This window comes from Archocentrus centrarchus, chromosome 11 (assembly GCF_007364275.1).
Source record: "Archocentrus centrarchus isolate MPI-CPG fArcCen1 chromosome 11, fArcCen1, whole genome shotgun sequence".
In the NCBI taxonomy this organism is placed as follows: Eukaryota; Metazoa; Chordata; class Actinopteri; order Cichliformes; family Cichlidae; genus Archocentrus; species Archocentrus centrarchus.
Genome location: NC_044356.1, coordinates 967,189 through 985,207, shown reverse-complemented (window position 1 = coordinate 985,207; position 18,019 = coordinate 967,189). Strand labels below are relative to the sequence as shown.

The following is an 18,019-nucleotide window of genomic DNA, read 5'->3' as shown; positions in this document are numbered from 1 at the left end:
CAGTGTACACGTTCTTTTGCCGTTTCTGTAGATTTTTTCCTGCTGGCTCAGGTATTCAAAGCCAGCAGCTGTCTGATCACAGCACAGTCACACTTAATCTTTTTCTGTTGATGGACGCATCTTATCGGAGATCCTGCAGCTCAGGTGTACTCTGCATCGGTTTACGCGATCGATCGGAGCATCAGTTTTCAGCCCAACTTTGAATCCCCTGATATTATTTTCTTCTTCATAACAACTTCCCTTCCAAAAGATGTAGACAGGACAGTTTGGTAAGTGGAGGAACATCTTCATCGCCTGCCTCTGAAATGGATTCTTTCATGTGAGATGAATAAGCCTCCGTCAGGGAGTATCACATTGGGCACGTTTCGGTTGTGGCGGCGGCCCTCAGCAGCAGCAGCGTTTGTTGAGAGTTAAGTGTGAGTAATGTCTATTCTGAAGACTCTCCTGTTGCTGAGGTACATCAGAGGGCAAAAGTAAAATAGCTCTACCAATCAGGTTTTAAACGACAGTGCAGGCTGGATAGATGCATCACAAGCTCTTAAGAGTCTGCAGATAGACATCATCATGTAGCAATCATCGCTTTTTCTTACTGCTTCTACTCAATGATTTTCAGGACCACTGGTTGCTTAAACACATGGACAATTTCAAGAAATATTTGTAAGGAAAAAAAAAAAATATCCACAGAAATCGATCAGGTTTTTATATCAAGAATATCAGAAAAACTATGCTGTGAAGATCCTCCTTTACACCCCCCCATTCCCCCCTGCCACCCTTTTTTCTGCCCTTTTAAAATGTGTGTGGGGTGTGTGTGTGGGTGTGGGTGGTTTGCTCACAAAAAAATGAACAGTCTCTAATTTGTATGGTAGTTTTCATTTTAAGAGGGCGACAGAATATCAACCAGAAATCCAGAAATAACATTAGATAAAACCTACAGATTGATTTCCATGTCACTGTGGGAGGGAGTCGGGGGTACCGGAGAGAACACCTGCAGACAGAGAGGCTGGTGGATCCAAACCAACAGTGCTGTGGGCACGAACCCACGACCCCCGAGACTCACAGTCTCCTGCTCCACCACAGTGAGCATAAATGAATTATGAAGCTTTCTGAGTTTTTATCTAAAAAGAAGGAATCGTGTCAGTAGTTCTGTAGAAGTAGCTGCAAGCAGTTAACACCTCAGCACTTCCAGGCTGAAATACAGGCCAAGTGAAATGTCTACTGCTGTACTTTGAAAGGCATCAATATTGGCTTATTGTGAGACAAATAATTCAAAAGTTCCTCACTATGAAAGTCTGACTAAAGGGTTTTCCTGCATGGAAATATTTTGGCGCTCCCGAAACTGGTTTTATCCTGAGCCAAAGTAGAATCACCAGTGTAGTTGCTTTTTTTGTTAATTGTAGCATGCTAAATTTTGAAAATAGAAACTTGTTTATGAATGGTCAAATTACAGAAAAACTGCTGTGAATTAGTGTCTCCGATGTCTCCATGCGATTCCCTCACGAGGAGTCAGGAGGCAGCGCCTCTGGTAACACAAGCCTGCGAGGAAATGTGGAGCGTTTCGATAATCGGATTGCAGGCGGAAGCGATACGATAGATTGTGATATAAATATTGTGTCCCACGACTGCTTCACATTCATAACCCCACCTGGACCGCTCTGATTGGTCGACTGTTGTTCTGAATAGGATGTGGGTGGGACTCAGGCGGAGATGTTTTAACTCAGGGTTTTAACTCAGAACTGTGACAAGAGCTGTAATGCTGCGAGGAGGCTGGGGGCTCCTGTGCTTTTCTCAATAAAACTATAAAACACATTTTGCTGTCTTCAAAGGAAAGCTTGGTTTTGCAGTCCTGAAGCCAAGAAACTATTTCCCATTTACACTGAATCCCAAAGGATCAGATTCCTGTGATTCCTTAATGTGGAGAGGAGCAGGTTGGTTCAATCAGTGCAAAATGAAAGCAAGAAGCCCCCTCCAAAGTATGACGTTTAATACACAGGAACTTTATTTCTTTTATCATTTTTCCCTGCGGGAGGGGTCTATGAGAAACATCTGTCCCACTTATGCTAAAGGCAGATGTTTCTGCAGTTATTTAATCAGATACGAGTAGCTGAGTTACGATATGTAAATAATAATCTTATTACACTAAGAGCTTCCACATTAAAGACCAAAAAGAAGCAGAGTGAGATCTGCTGTCTTACTAACTTCAAGTAAAAGGGGCTGAATTTCCTCTAAGAGCACAAACCTATCCTCACTTGGTTTATTGTTATTATCAATATTATCACCATTATTATTATGATCGAGGATTCATTTCGAATTCCCAGCAATTTAGGCCAAAACTCGTCTGGAAATAAAAGGGGGGGGTAGCATCATATCAGCTGCCAGTTGGCCTCCACAAAACTGGCAGCAAAGACGCAACAAAATGCAAATAAATCAAAAGAACACCACAGCTGAACGATGAACACTTCCCACAGGTAATTCATGCAGCCAGATCTGCTGAAGATTCACTTTTTTTTTTTAACTTGTTTATCAGGTAATAAAAAGGTAAATATTTCCTGGATAATGCCTCATAAGAAGGATAATAGTCATAATAGCCACTATTTATTGGATATTTTATTCGCAAAATGCTTCAGTTTTTTGTCCTGGTCGCAGAACACTGGACGAGCTCTTCATCCTCTCGAAGACATTCGAGCACGCATTTACTCATCCCATCCACATGTGTTTGTGGACTTCAGTGTATCCTGTATGTGTGTGGTGTGTGTGTGTGGTGTTGGATGGGGGGCAAAAGTATGGGGTTGCTGCCCCAGGTGGAGGAGCTTAAGTATTTCGGGGTCTTGTTCATGAGTGACAGGAGAAGGGAGCAGGAAATCAACAGATGGATCGGGGCATGCGACTGCAGTGATGCGGATGCTGCACCGGTCTGTTGCGGTGATCATGAAAGCGAAGCTGTCGATTTACCGGCCGATCTACTGTACGTCCGTACCCTCACCTGTGGTCGCGAGCTTTGGGTAGTTCTGGATTTCTTGCAATTCAAAATAATGGAACTCTTAATAATCATAAAGATTAATTCGATAATTATTACACAGATTATTTGAAGATGGATAAGCTTTGTTTAAAGGGGACAAATCATGGATCTTTCCAGGTTTTTGTCTTATTCTGCAGATCTTTGAATGACTAACGGTTCTCCAGGTTTTTTCTATTTAACTGATGTTCCCCCTGTTTGCAGCTCTGCTGAAAAAAAAACACAAACAAAAAAACATTGTTTTTAGCTCCTGGAATTGTTGGAAAATGGTGTTACTTCTTCTGTGTTCATAACATGACCCAGAAAGCTTTTATCCCCCACCTACAACCACTGGAAGAGGAGCAGGGAAATAATGTTAGATCAGAATTTGATCCTTTTGGTCCAATGACATTTTACAAGCCTATAGAAAAGCTGCATGATTAATTTATCTTCAATCTGCCCGCGTGTCCGAGGAACCGGCAGATCTAGAAGCACCGCAGCCCAGCTTTCATCGGAATGAAAATCCAATTCTGCTGAGTAAATCCACACCAAATACCCTCGGACCAGTGCAAGGCTGTGCAGTCATTTCAGCATTGTGAAAAAAATCTTCTGTGGTGTCACATGATGCACTCTCCCAAAGTCCCGATGAGCAGCACAGAAGCGCTGAGCACATTTTTCTGCAAAATTATTCTTTTTTAATATCAGAACCAGTAACATTGTGGAACATCTAAAGAAGCCCATGTTCGATTTTCTCTTGTTTTCATGTGTGAGGCAGGCACAGAGGAGGTCAAGCCGTTTGGACATTTTTCAGTGTTTCGACATTTGTCGGCATCCGTGACGGACAGCGAAAAGAAGCCTGGGCATCGACCATTCTCAGACATGACGAAAACACAGCATCCAGATTCTTAACCCTCTGTCTGTTTAGAGATATGCTACTGAAGTTTATACATGACTGAGGTTTTAGTTCTCAATCATTACCCAACAAAAACCACGGCAGTCTGGAATCACAGCACACCACCTTTAATGTGTCATACGAAACATTTTTAAGCTTTTCGAATCTCCCCATTTTGAAGAGATAATCTTAATTTATGAACAGACTAGCAGAAAATGTGGCTCATCGTGGCAGAGACATTAGCGCATCCCTGGATTATGAGGTTAGCGGTTCGATTCTTGGTCTGGGCCTCTGCAGAAAACGAATCCAAACTTTTGACGTTAACTACTTTTTTATTGTAAGTTTCTTCTTGTATCCTAACCCACACAGATTTCTCCTGTTGTTCTTTACTCAAAATATCAGCTCGCACATGTTTAAGCATGAAGTGGCAACCAACCACTAAGCAATTTTGGCAACATGCAAAACAACAAAGTCTGCAGAATGGCAGTTGTTTGTGGGCATGTATGAACAATTTGAAGTTAGCAACTTTGCAAACAAGGGTTCAAAACAGGCAAGAAGCTTACATTTCAGTGCAGGATTACACATTTTAACTAATTCCTGCACACAGTTACAGCAGCCTAATAATGTTCAGCTCAAGGTTTTGCACCGATGGAGAAACCAGGAGTGGTGCACAGGTGGGCTGAGACCTGACCTGGACAACACCTGGAGTCCTCTCTCCGCAGACATGGCTCACTGACGAGCAAGAAAAACACTGGACTGAAAGGACCAACGCAGGCCCAGTTAATGTTCATCCTCAGGATCATCAGACAGGAAACACCGAGGTGTTTAACTTTAGCTTCTCTAACTTTACACAAAAAAAAAAAAAAACCCAGACTCGGGGGGTGAGGACCAAGTGAGAAGACCATGAGCGAGCTGAAGACAGACCTTTGGTTAATAATCCTCCAACGGGCTCATCAACAGAAACCTCAGGAGTTTAACTTCCTCAAGATGATTTCCTCTTTTAGTCATCTTTGCTTGAGGCGAGCTAAACAGCGAGTGAGTCTGAGCTTTGGGGAGTGCACCGCTGCAAAGAAAAGTGGGGGTACTCCAAATTGTTGCTCAGCCTTGCAGTGTTTAATGCATGCCTCGAACTTTTAATGGGTAAATGAGCTGCTTGATGTGTGAAATATCCAGTGCTGAGCGCTGAGTGAAAGAAGACGAGCAGCCGTGGAGACAAGAGGGGGGAAAAAAAAACGACAGATAGAAGGAGGAGAATGATGAAGCACAATCTGAGATACGAAACGGGCAAACAGAAGGAGGAATTTCGAGCTCTGCGCATACCCCATAGTTTAGATCTGTATATACATGGAGTTCATACCAGATAAAAATGACATGTCCCCTTAAGCGGCAGCGTCTCGTTGAGGGTGAGATTTATCTGCTCTCACAGTTTTGTAGGAACGCTGCTCGACAGAGACGCTCGCTCACTGCTGGCCTGCTCATTCGTGGCTGCTGCAGCGGAGTTTTTCACTTTGTTTCCGCAGCGTGAGGCGGCTCAGCAGAGGATTTGCTGTCAAACAGAAACAGAGACAAAGAGTAGAAAATGGTCGAGGCAGATTCGCAGACACAGCCATCTCGCCTGGAAGTTGCTGGCTGCGACTGCGGACCAGCTGGGAAGATCAGGAAAACTGGAAAACATCAAACACTGTGCAGAAATAAAAAGAAAAGTAGCGCCGAAGTCGTCTCCCGAGCAAGGCAGCGTCTTGTTGCGACCGAGCCTTGCGGCGTCTTGCGGGCGGCCCCCAGGTGTGAACACAAGGAAACTATGAATATCAATGAGGCCGGTGATGGAAAAGGGGAAACTGTGCTCAGCGAGCTTTTTCTGGATAAATGATTGTTTGGAAACAAGGTTCAAATTAACGATATGCAGAAGCAGGGAAGGAGGGGGCCCTTCAACAAATCAACGCTCTGGGGCGGGGGGTGGGGGAGCTAATCTAAGGCGGTTTTTTTTGTCTGATGAGCCCATCAGTGCTGCTGGTCACTCATGTGTTGAGTAATTGAGAAACACACACACTGCAGGCTTTAATGAGAAAATAAGCATTCTTTCTCCCTTCATGAATAAAAATGACTTCTTGGAGATTTAAGAAGGAAAAAAGAAGGAAATCTAAATATATAAGCAGCGGTAACAAACACACAGCGTCTGTTTTTGGAAGTGTTTTCACTCTAAAAATGAGATAGCCGAAAACAAAAGTGACACCTACTTTTCACCGGATGATTGATGGCATAAAACAGAAACAAATTTGGCGACTTCTTTAAAAAAGGCTGTTCAGTAAATTATGTCAAATGACAAAATGGACACACTCGCACAGACTCGGGCCTGCATACATTTCAGATAATATGCTTCCTCGGAAAGAAGAACCTGCAGCAGTTTGGATAAGATTTTGGCTGATAAGTTTGATGAAGGTTTGCACCGCTACAGCTGCAAACATTTTAGGACAAGCTGCGCCCCTATTGCAGCCCACGCGCCCCCATAAAGCCAAGTGTACACTTCACATAGTCAGATAATATCAGTTTTAACCCATAAACATTCAATTTGAGAGTTAACATAAAGCAACAATGGACACCACGACCAACACAGCTCTGAAAGGTGTGATTTGTTCTCACATCACCTCCTGAACTTTTTGTTGAAAACCACAGAAATCGCCATAAAAGTTCTGGATGGTTTTGTGATATTGTCAGTACGCAGGTTTAGACCAGGCCACCCTCAAAAAGCAGAACCAGGTATCCGTCACAAAGGGCTGATCTGTTTAGGGTTTTCTACGCCACGCGTTTTCCTTCAGGTTTTGTGAGTTAAATTCTAATATTTTATTTGAGTTACTGCTCATACATTTTAGTATTCATACAGTTATATACATATGTGGTCACTCCTGGCTCCTGAAAGCAAACATGGCAGACGCCAAAACACCGAAGCAGAGGCTTCAAAATGCAGATTCTGAGAAACACTGTGTGTGTGTGTGTGTGTGTGTGTGTGTCATAGTGGCTACTACAAAATTTTATGAATGTATGAATCTATGAATGTAACACACTTTAGTTTAATTTTTTAGTCTAATTTAAACATACCAGGCAGTCCAATAGGCTAAAAAGGCATCCCTGAAATAACAGACACCATCAGACCTCAGGGTTCTAGCTAGTGGTTGATCGCCCGGCTGAGAAGCTCCTGGAACTGTTAGCTACTGGAACCGATCCTATCATCACAGATTGCTTGTGTTTTATTCTGGTAGAACCTCAGGTCTAAAAATGCTCTGCTGGTGCAGTTATTGTGGCAGGATGTAAGAGTTAAGGCCTGTTGCAGCTGGAATAAGTTTGCCTTTTATATGCAAGTTCAACTTTGAGAGAAGGTGTAATTAAACTTAAATCACTGCTCCCAATGGCTCTGGAGAGTGAGCCCTTTCTACGAGGGGAAAGAAATAAATGAATGGATTGGTGGTTGCCCAGTGATTGCATTTAAGATTTTTTGCTGTTGGCAATCGATTGCAAGTAGTTGCAGCAACCAACTGGCTGCCTAGAAGTTGAGTGTGCAAGTTCACTGACCACAGCTGCAGTAATTTTGGTCGTACCGTGGTCTCCAACCACTGTTTTCCTTCGTGTGACTGTAGTACAAACCAACCAAGCATTTTTATTTCCTGAGCCTAACCATGTAAACAATCAATCCTAAATTAATTCACAAACAAAAAAGTAAAGTAATTATTACTTAAGAATGCCTGTACGTATAGCTTCTGAACTAAATCAGGACTAAATCAAAAACAAAATATTCAGCAACAATTTTGATAATGCAAATTTTCACTGATGCAAACTTCTAATTTACATGAATAACTTTACTTTATCGAGTTTTAAGGAAAGAAAACAAGTTCACAGAGGTTTTAATTCAGGACTCGACAAAACAAGATCAAATTAAGCACATAATTATTTAATCTAATGAATTAACTGGAAGCTGATTTATTAATCTAATGATTGAAGTTCTACATGTTAAGATAATTTATTGTATTATTATTAAGGTTATTTTCATAACTTAAATATTTCCACAATGTAAGCCTTTAATCTCACTACGCAGCATTTACAGTAGATTGACTTGTTTGTCTAGATATGAATAAAAATACAAACAGAGTTGACACTATAAAAACAGTTCAAACCAAGATAAAAATACATTTTCCCGATCAATAAACTGAAGTCATGTATGCTCGTTAGCATGAGTGGAAGTTCAGTTTCACAGTTCTGTTTCTGTGCGGTCTGAATGGAGCAGTGACCCGATAGTACCACACTGATAAGTCAATAGTCCCGTTCACAGAAGCTCGGTGCCCAGTAACCGCTCATGTGAACATTTTATTTTATAATAAATGATTTCTTTTTCCTCCATCTGACTCTCCATCGTCATGTGACCTCCCTCTGGGGCCGTTTGGGATGCTGCTGACGAAGCCGTGGGCGGGACCGAGCCACGGGTCGATGTTAAACTGATTGGCCCAGAGGGAAAGCTGCAGTTCCAGCTCTAAAACAAGGCGACACATTTGTCAGTGATTGGCCCGGACAGACCCTTCATCATCGTGTTGAGGACGGCGCGCTCGCTGTGGGTATGTTTACCAGTCACATGGCTCCCTACAGGGCTGGATCCTCTCCAGCTTTCTATACCACTCATCCTGCACCAGACACGAGTGAAGTCTGTTTTATTTTCATGTTACATTAATATTAATTACTTTACAGAGCTCACAGCTGACAAGCACACAGTCTTTTCTCATCTGGAAAAATAACTCATTTGCATTTCTCCTTCTTTCTTTCTGTCACTTCTTTGCAGTTTGATTTTCTCCCTGCATACATTATTATATTTTTGGGTACACGTCATTAGCACAGTACAGTAAACCTCAGTGAGAAATCCGCCGCTCTGCTTTCTTGGTTTGACCCATTCCAGTTTTTGCAACGCTGATATTTTTGGACTGAATCTGCTTTTTTGTGCCAGTTTTCAATATCTGAAAATTTGGCCTCCTCCTGCCAAAAACTTCAAACAATTACAAGTATTCAGTGTTTCCCCCAGTTATTCTTGGCAGTGTGGAAAAGCCTCTGAAGCTGCATGCAGACCACAGGACACTCAGACTTCGCTGCTATTAAATCCTGTTCTTATACCCACTTCTCAACACTAAAGATGTATCGCTGTTTTCTTCAGCAGAACATCATTGATTAACGATCAGAGAACAGCTGGCCACATTTTCTAATCTGCGGTTTTTGCTCCAACAACTGGTGAGTGCTTCGGACGAGCATTTCAAGCAAAAAACACTCCTTGCATCTAAACCCGCTCTAACGACTGAGCAGACTAATGTTAGCGCTACCCACTGAATCTACCACTGGAGCTCGTTTTTGTTCCACAGGGAACTTTTTAACTGCTGCACTCATCTTTGTTTTGGGGGGGGGGGGGGGGGGGGGGGGGGGGTTTGTGTCAGCAGCAGCTGATCTCAGAGTCCCGCGCGCCTCTGACTCCTGGCATTCACAGCATCTCTTTTTGTCATTTAATGGCGGCTGGGAAACACTTTGCAGGAGAATTAGTCAACCAGAAATCTAGAAACGCCCCTCTCTCTGCAGCAAGAAGCAGTAAACACTGACTAGCGACTTGCCAACAAGTCATTAACCAGTAAGTGTGGTTGATCCTCCTTTCTGAAACTCAGAATAATCAAAGTTCATTAAATTTACTACATTTTTTTTTTTTTATTTAATATGACCCACATTGAGTGACTGAGCCCATAAACTCATCATTTCCAGAGGTCGCCTCTGAGGGACGCTTTTCCATAAACTTCCACAGGACAATGTTTAATACTCATTTTACTGTTTTCTAAAAGTAAGGAAACACTCAGATTTGTTAAATTATTCACCAGAAACATGCCTTATACTGGTTCATTATGTCCTTGCAGATGCTGGGGAAAAAAAGTGGGAAAATTTCTATTTTATGAAGCACAAATGCCTCAGTTTTTTTTTTTTTACAGAAGTGCTGATATGCTCACTAGGGATGCAAAAACTGTGAAATTTTGCACCATTACAAATGTTTAAAATTAAAATCTGGCCACCAGCTGATTTCGATATATTTTTCCTGTTTGTACATATTGTTTTATAAAGGGGGAAATCAATAAGAACAAATTTCAAGAGTTGCAAACTTCTGTCTGTATCTGCCAAAGAACACACCAACAATATTCATCCATCTTACATACCTCATAGTGATTACAGATATATGATTAAAAGGAGGCACTGAATCAGCAGATACAACTGTCTTTAGATTTGCCAACACAGGAAACCAAATGTAAAACTAGAAAGGCACTGACTAATGCATCCTCCACCAAAGCCAATGAGTAATTTCACAGTTTTAAAGAAATGCATTCAGATCTGCAGCAAAATGCAACGTCGTCTTCCTCTGCAGATACTTCATCGTTCCACCAAGTGTCATAAAATTCAGCTTGATAAATGTAGTGAAATCTAGCTAAAACACAGACAAAAGAAACTGCAATGATCACATACCTTTACCAAGGCAGGAGCTGAGGTGCAGGAATGAAAGAGGCAAATAAATAAATCAATAAATATATTTTCAGCCCTGTCTGCACCACACAGGTGTCTGAGACGGTTAATATCTCTATGCAGCTTCATCTCTGAGTTGCTAGTGCAAGTTAACAGACTCAAAAGGGCATTTTTAAAGTTATCTTGTAAAATAAAAATGGCCTTTCAGAGGATGAGTTCATTAGATACATCAAACTTGGGGCTGGGTGATATTAAATGAGTAATATCAGGGTTATCCTGGCTCAAACTGGGCCTTTGGGGGGGACTACACACATAAGCCCAATCGGCATGCATTTAGTCATAGCAGTAATCGGCATGAATGAATGAAACACAATGAAAGCCCACTCTAAAAAGTCTGGTTAAAAGTATTTTTATTATTACAGTTCTGATGAGTTTCCTTTGGGGGAAGACCAAAACCAAAGCTTCTGAATATCATCGGTGTCTCTGAGCTGAATCATGCAGGATAACCCTGCTTCCATGCCTCTGAATCACTGACCACATCTTACTAGTTTTTAGTCATTGAAAAATACCGGCTGTTTACTCATTGATGAGCATTGGTCAGAGGTCATGTGTTTTAGGCAGGATGAACAATGAGGACGCCACCATGAAAACAGGGAAAGTAAAATTTCCACAAAAATGCAAACAACAGTGAAAGATGGAGCAGCACAGGTTGCAGTAAGACGACCTCCAGATAAAGACACTCGTAAATCAGCGTATTTCCTTCAATAGTTCCAGAAAATACACTTCTGTGGCACTTTGAGGCACCCCTTCTTTTAAAAGCCTTTATTTAGTCAAGTGACCAGTTTCAGCCTAACAAGGTCTTAACCAGAATGGAAATAAAAGCACCAATTACACATAGCCCTCTGCAGACAATGCACCGGAGGTCAACCCTGTAACAAAGTTGACTCAAAGCATTGTGCCTAAAGGATGTTTTCATTTCTGTGACCCGTCCACCTTGGGGTTTCCTGGATTCAGCGCAGGTGAAAGTAATTCAGCTCTCACCGAGTCTTCTAATATTTCTTCAATTGCCTTTCAGAAAACTGTCAATTTGAACTACTTATAATAACCACTACTCTGAGCAAACTGTGCTAAAAGCACATATCGCTTACTGTTTACTGCTGCTTTAAAAGTGGACGTAACGAGCGAGAACTGGATCTGACTGACAAACCGAGAGACGGCGCACGCTCGTACGGCTGTTGTTCGGTCACACATGGGCACAACACAGCCCAACTCAACTTTACAGAAAAATCCTGAAAGGAAAACACAGCCACCCCCATGGCATCAATGAGAGGCGGTATTATGCTGAGGATTCGCAATACAAATGACAACAATGAGTCCGTGCCTGCAGTCGTGCATATGAGAAAGCTGCTGAGATGTAGGCTCATTTGAATGCTGGTTTTACATCGCTGTGTAGCATTTTTATTGTAACTTGTCAAAATGTTGCTGCAAACTTTATCAGTTAGTACAGCTCTCTGGAAAAGAAATCTTAGCTACCTCTGAGGGCGGCCCACCCTCCTTTAAGCCTTCCAGGTGAATTACTAACCGGTACTTCTGAAAAAGTCCTGGATCTCTGAGGCCAAAACTGGCATTAATATTTAGGAGGTTTGGCTTAAACTTCTGATTTAGACCCGGTGTAATTCATTTTAATTTAAAGATGCAAATACCTGTAGGTTTTCAAGTTAAAATCGCAGTAAATAAAAGGGACGCGATGTTTTGGTACTGAAAGCTTTCAGGGTTGTAATTCAACTGGGGATTGGTTGCATGCAAGTGAATGGTCCATACAGAGAGCACAAGAGGGAACACAAATGCCAAAATCCACTGAAACCTTTTGCCATTGTCCCCAAAGCTTTCTGAATGGTAATCCAAATACTTGGCACCATTCACCACTGAGCAAGAGTGGGTGCACACAGGTAAACAGTCCGTAAGGACAGCCAAAGACTGAACACAGAAATGCCAATTTTGCTTTTTATTAGTTTTTAAACATTTCTACATATGAAAGTGATTTCTTCGCAGAACAGGAAGTCTTAGCATAGACAGCTACTCGCTTCACTGGAAGCCCCGAAAACTGGCAACCGTCTCCAGAGGCTAAATAATCAGACTTGAGCCAGAGAATTTCCAGATTTATGGAGCACAAGCTGGAAGCTCGAGCACAGTTTGGAATTTCCTTACATCAGTCCCACTCTACCCATCAGCTGGAATATGCACAGGTGTGATAAAGCTGCACTGAGCGATTATCGACCAATGAATCAGCCTGGCTGCCTTATCAATTCAGCTCTAATAACTACACCAGATTCAACATGTCCAGGTGAGATTATAGAACAGAAAAATGTAGTTTTGGTGATTTTCTGGGGGAAACAGGTGTAAAAATGTACTTAAGTTTGGAAAGGTATAAATTCTTGTTTTACTAAAGAAGCAGGTCTGAGATGAAAAACTACTCTGTTTGGCTAAAAGCCTTTCCACAGCTGGAAAAAACAGCAGTGGGACTATTCACACACACAACATTCAAAAATTGTATTTCATGAAAGCCTTCACTCCAGCACGAGTGTTTGCAGGGCAGAAAATCTAAAAAAGAAAAAAAAACTTTTTAATGTCTGCAAGAGGGAAAAAATTACCAAGACATAAAATCCTTGGAAGATATTTCATTTTAGCACCAAGAAATGGGGAATAAAAGGTTATTAAAGCACTGAACAGTCAAAAGGAGCAGCTCGTTTCTGGTCTGGAACTAAATCTGATCAAATGGGGATCCCTGGTGTTCATGTTCACACAAACTTCAACCCTCAAAACCCTCCAAGTCAAAGTGGAACGTGAGTTTGGTCCAGCAGCAGCAGCAAATCCAATACACCCAGTGTGTGTGTGTGTGTGTGTATGTGTGTGTACCACGTTTCCCTGTGAAAGAGCTCCAGCAGTGAGGCAAGGGTGGACAGTGACACACACACACACACACACACACACACGTAGTGACTCACAGAAAATCACCCCCACTTCCCTCACTCATGCATAGCCTGGCATGCTTGTACTCTTTCCCAAACACACACACACACCCCATCAGACACACACACCCTCTCACAACTATTTCATAAAGCAGCAAAACTACAAACGCGTGTGTGAAATAAAAGCAAGAAAAGAGTGACTGAATGTGTGTCACTGAATATGTGTGTGTGTGTGTGTGTGCAAAGATGCAGCTGTCATGCATGCTTTCTGCATGTGTGTGAAATAAATAGCAGTTTGACAGAGCGACAAAGCGCATGTGTGTGTGTGCCCCCTCACGACTGAATGCCACTGAGGGCAACACACACACACACACACACACACACACACAGAAAGGGGTCCTTTTCTATCGCCACAAATAATGAAAACACACGAGTGGAGCAGCAATTTTCTGCAATAAAAAACCAATGATGTGAGCAGTGCAAACGGTGAAATAAAGCACACTATGGCTGCACAGTTGTGTGTGTGCGTGTGTGTGCGCACGTGTGTGTGGGGATTGGGGTGACAGGTCAGGTGGCAACAGCAAATCACAGCTGCACTTCCCAGGAACCGGCAAAATATGTGTGTCAAAGAAAAAAAAGCAGTGTCAGGGCAGGAAGAGGAAAAGCGAAAGTGTGTGTGTGTGTGTGTGTGTGGTGTGTGGTGTGTGTGTGTGTGGCATGAGAGCAGTAGTGAGGAAGAGAAAGCACACTAAGGCTGCGTGCTCTGTGTGTGAGTGTGTGTTGGCGTTTGTGACAAATAAATAGCAGCCAGAGAGCAAGCGAGCGTGCTCTGATTCGGAGACTGGCAGCATGACTGACTGATCCCTGCATCCATATCATAGGATTAAAAAGCCTGACACGGCGCAGATACAATAGCGGCAAAATATGAGACAAAAAAAGTCGGTCAATGGAAAAGGAAATGTGATTATGAACCAGAACAGGCGAGAGGGAGATAATATTAAAAAAAGAAAAGAGGAAAAAAAAAAATCCTGACACACTTTCAGCGGGAGCGTACAGTGCAGCGCCTGGGAGGAGGTGGATTTTAAGGCTGTCACCGGGCAGTATAGAGGAAGGGGGAAGAGGAGGAGCCGCTGCCAAATACGAGCCTCTCCAATGATTTCCAAGAGCCAAGACACACTTCAGTCACACTGTCAGGGATGTGGTGGAGGGTGAAACCTGCCCAAATTCAGTTTACACACCTGTTCGCCTAAGCCTGACAGAAATCTTCCTCCTGTATGTCCTTCAAACTGCAGGGAGTCACATGAGGACAGCAGGGAAAGCTGCAAAGTAAACACAACTAGGGGTTTTTATAGATATTTTCCCATCTGAATGGGGAGGTTCACAGGTCAAAACGCCTTTTTAATTTCCAACCACGTCACCGCGTCAGGTCTGAGCCGGCATGCGAGCCGGCTGCACCTAATTATTCATGATTTTATGTAACGAGACTTGGGGTAGGAAATTAGGTCGGAGAACATACTGAGCCCAGGCTGGGTGAACCCGGAGAAGTTTGACTAAAAGAAGAGAAAAAAAACAGCTGCCATGTCCACGGGCGTATCCAGGAATTTTTACAATGTGGGGTGTGTGTGTGTGGGAGGGGGGGGGGGGGACTGGTGTGCAAAGTAGAAAAAGAAGTATTTAGACCCTTAAATAATACTGCAAAATACACTTAAAGTACCTAAAGTCAGACTACTCACTGTGCTGAATCACATGCATTATATTACTGGATAATAATGATGTGGATATCCCTTTAATGTTGCAGCTGGATATGACTTTAATAGCCAATATACTGCTGGGTAGCTTTATTCACAATAATAAAGCACCAAATAATATTAATATTTTAAAATTCGCAATATACTTGCGAAAGCTTTAAAACCACTACAGAGTACAAAGTACAGTGTCTGCGTGCAAAGTATATAAGTGTAGAAGTAAAAAGCAGTAAAATACAGCTGTTTCTTTTTTCCTGTATATATAAAATTTTGGCACCCACAAAAGAACTTTATCACTAGGACTGTGATAAAAAATATTTTAACCAATAGTTTTTTGTTTTTTTATAGTGGGGCTCATTTTGCTCAAGCTTAAAATGTATTTTTGATTATTAAACGGCCTAAACTGATAGAAAATAACTCTGCCCCATCTGGAAGTGCAGTAAACCCTGCAAAGGTTTATATTGAGATTTAAAAGCGAATGAATGAATGGATGGATGGATGGATGATGTAGGAATTGAAAAGTTAAAGTTCATTAAAAGTGTGCTTCAGTACAGTACTTGAGTAAATGTACTAAATTACATTAGACCTCGGGACCTGGAGGCGATGCAGTGGCGTCTGAAGGGGGTTGGTGCCGCCTCTGCCCGGTATCTGGGTACCCTCCTGGCCGTGTCACATACAGACGGTCCCGGTGGTAAACGGGCAGATACAACGCAGGTTTGTGATGCACAGCAGCACCGACCGGTCTGCACAGCAGCGCAACGCACAGCTTCTACACTTAAACGTCTCCAGCGCACATTTGCAAAATTGTACGAAAAACGCACGGATTTATATGTAAACTGGGTTAAAACAGTTTAATGTCAATGCATTTTCTTCGAAATCCAGTTTTAACCCGCACTCTGCAGAAACTGACGGCACCTCTTCGGTAAAACCTGAGCGCTGTGGATCCTGGCAGCCTGAAACCAGTAGAAAACCAGTCTGCCATTAACTGGCACGAAGTCAGCGTGTGTCCACCAAACAGGCAACCAGCCCTCCGAAACAAACCGGCTGAAAAGCGATACTTAAACAACTTCAGCGACACATTTCGACACGTTAAAGCACGAAGCAGCCGATTAGAACTGTTTAATATCAAAGTAATCGGCAGTTCGCGTCAACCTGCGACCGCCGTACAGTCTGCACACCGACGGTCCGCTGCTGGGAAAACAGCCCGAAAAGAAGCTCCAATCTCAGAGACAGCTCGTTAAAACACAAGTTTGGAGCGGACAGGCTGGGAAAGTGTCGGTGGAGCAACTGGAAAGCGGCGCACCGTTACTGTGCAGCCGCTGACGGTGGCTTCACCTCAGATGACCCGAGCAGCCAGACTGGCTGTCTGCTAGCTAGCCCCGTTTGAACCTCCCGTTCCGCGGGCAACAACAACACTCCAGCCGACTCCTTCACCCGCTCTGTCACTCGCTCCGCGGCCACCTTGTCACCCACTAAAAGCGGATTTATTCTCCCCTCGGCTCCGCGGAGCAACGCGTCCGTAAGGAGGAAGAGGGAAGGGGGAGCCAGCCAAAACAAACGCATTTCCCGACATGAAAGCACAACATCCAGAGACGGGCAGCCACGTTTCGCGCTGCTGTGTGCGGGGAAAGGCTAAAGCTAAAGCACTTAGCTCCGCCGGGTCGCCCGTCATTAGCAGGGGCTAACTGGCTAACGGCTAGCCCCGCTGGCTAATAAATTTATTATGTGCACTTTCACCGGGGGTGGAGGGGGGACGGCAAAAGTTGGCTCCCAAAAAAAACAACGCGAACCGGATGACATTCACTTGTCTCACAACTATCCTCAAATACACCCGGAGAGCAGTCCCACCGCAACTAAAGTTACCTGACAGCCAGGTGTCCAAGTGTTTTAATTCTAGTGTGGCTGCCGGGGAGGTCCGCGGGGTGATAGCGGGGTGATTCCCACTCTGAGAGGCTGTGATGGAGGGGGACGGTCGCTAGCAGCCGCCGCAGCAGCAGCAGCAGCCTGGGCAGAGAGCGAGCCAGGCGGCTAGTCTGGCTGCAACCAAGCCGCTTTAATAACTTCACTTTTGCGGTCACTTTGGTCCAAATTTCTGTCCATGAGTTTAAAAAAATTAGAAGTTTCCCTCGTGTCCTACCTGTGTGGAGTCTGCGGCTGCAGGGTGCGACAGGCTGGAAGTTGATTATTCCCAGATATCCAGAGTGGTGCGGTGCGGGGCGCATATAGCTAGCGCTGGGTACAGTAAAGATTGTAGCATAGCTAACCTAAAGACAACAGTAGAGAGGAGAAAAAAAAAGCCTCCTCGTTGCTCATAGGGGGGATCGACGACAAAAACCACATGATCTTTTACGTCAGCATATATTTGCATAGGATGCCAAATTTATGTTTGGTGCCCAGGTGACGTGAAAATGTAAAGAAAAGTTGGATCGCGGCGCAGCCGGACGCTGGCACGACGGGTCGGGCTGCGGCGGAGAGGCGCAGGCATGTGGCAGCCATGCACCCCTGTGCGTGCCCCCCTCCTGCACCCCGATCCGCACCGGCTGCAGCCTCAGCACGCGGGCGGCAGTGAGGCACCACCGCCTCCTATACATCCACGCACACCTGTAGTCCCCTGCTTGGACTTTATACTTAATTTAATCCACGCAGGGCCACTTTTATCCACATTCTTACCCCCACGCTGATGCAACACCTATGTTTGGACTCGTACTTTTCCCCTCATGTATATATTTATGATTTTTACAACATGCAACTCTCTGATCTCTCTTTAAATTCTGTTAAACTCCAAAGAAAATGTTGCAAAAGTTCACTTTACTGCATAACAAATGTAAACAGAAATACAAAAATGTGATGCGAGCAGAAACCAATCCCCCGATGCGTGGATGATCTTCTCACACCTGTT

The 18,019-nt window shown here is 43.5% G+C and overlaps 1 protein-coding gene across 1 annotated transcript in view; it reads right to left on the bottom strand.

Moving 5' to 3' along the window:
- Positions 1-17,577, bottom strand: part of LOC115788355 (zinc fingers and homeoboxes protein 2-like) — a 147,286-nt gene extending 129,709 nt beyond the window's left edge. The window contains 1 exon segment of the mRNA XM_030741338.1: positions 17,258-17,577. The gene's annotated coding sequence lies outside the window, so the exon portion shown is untranslated.
- Positions 17,578-18,019: the final 442 nt, after the last annotated feature.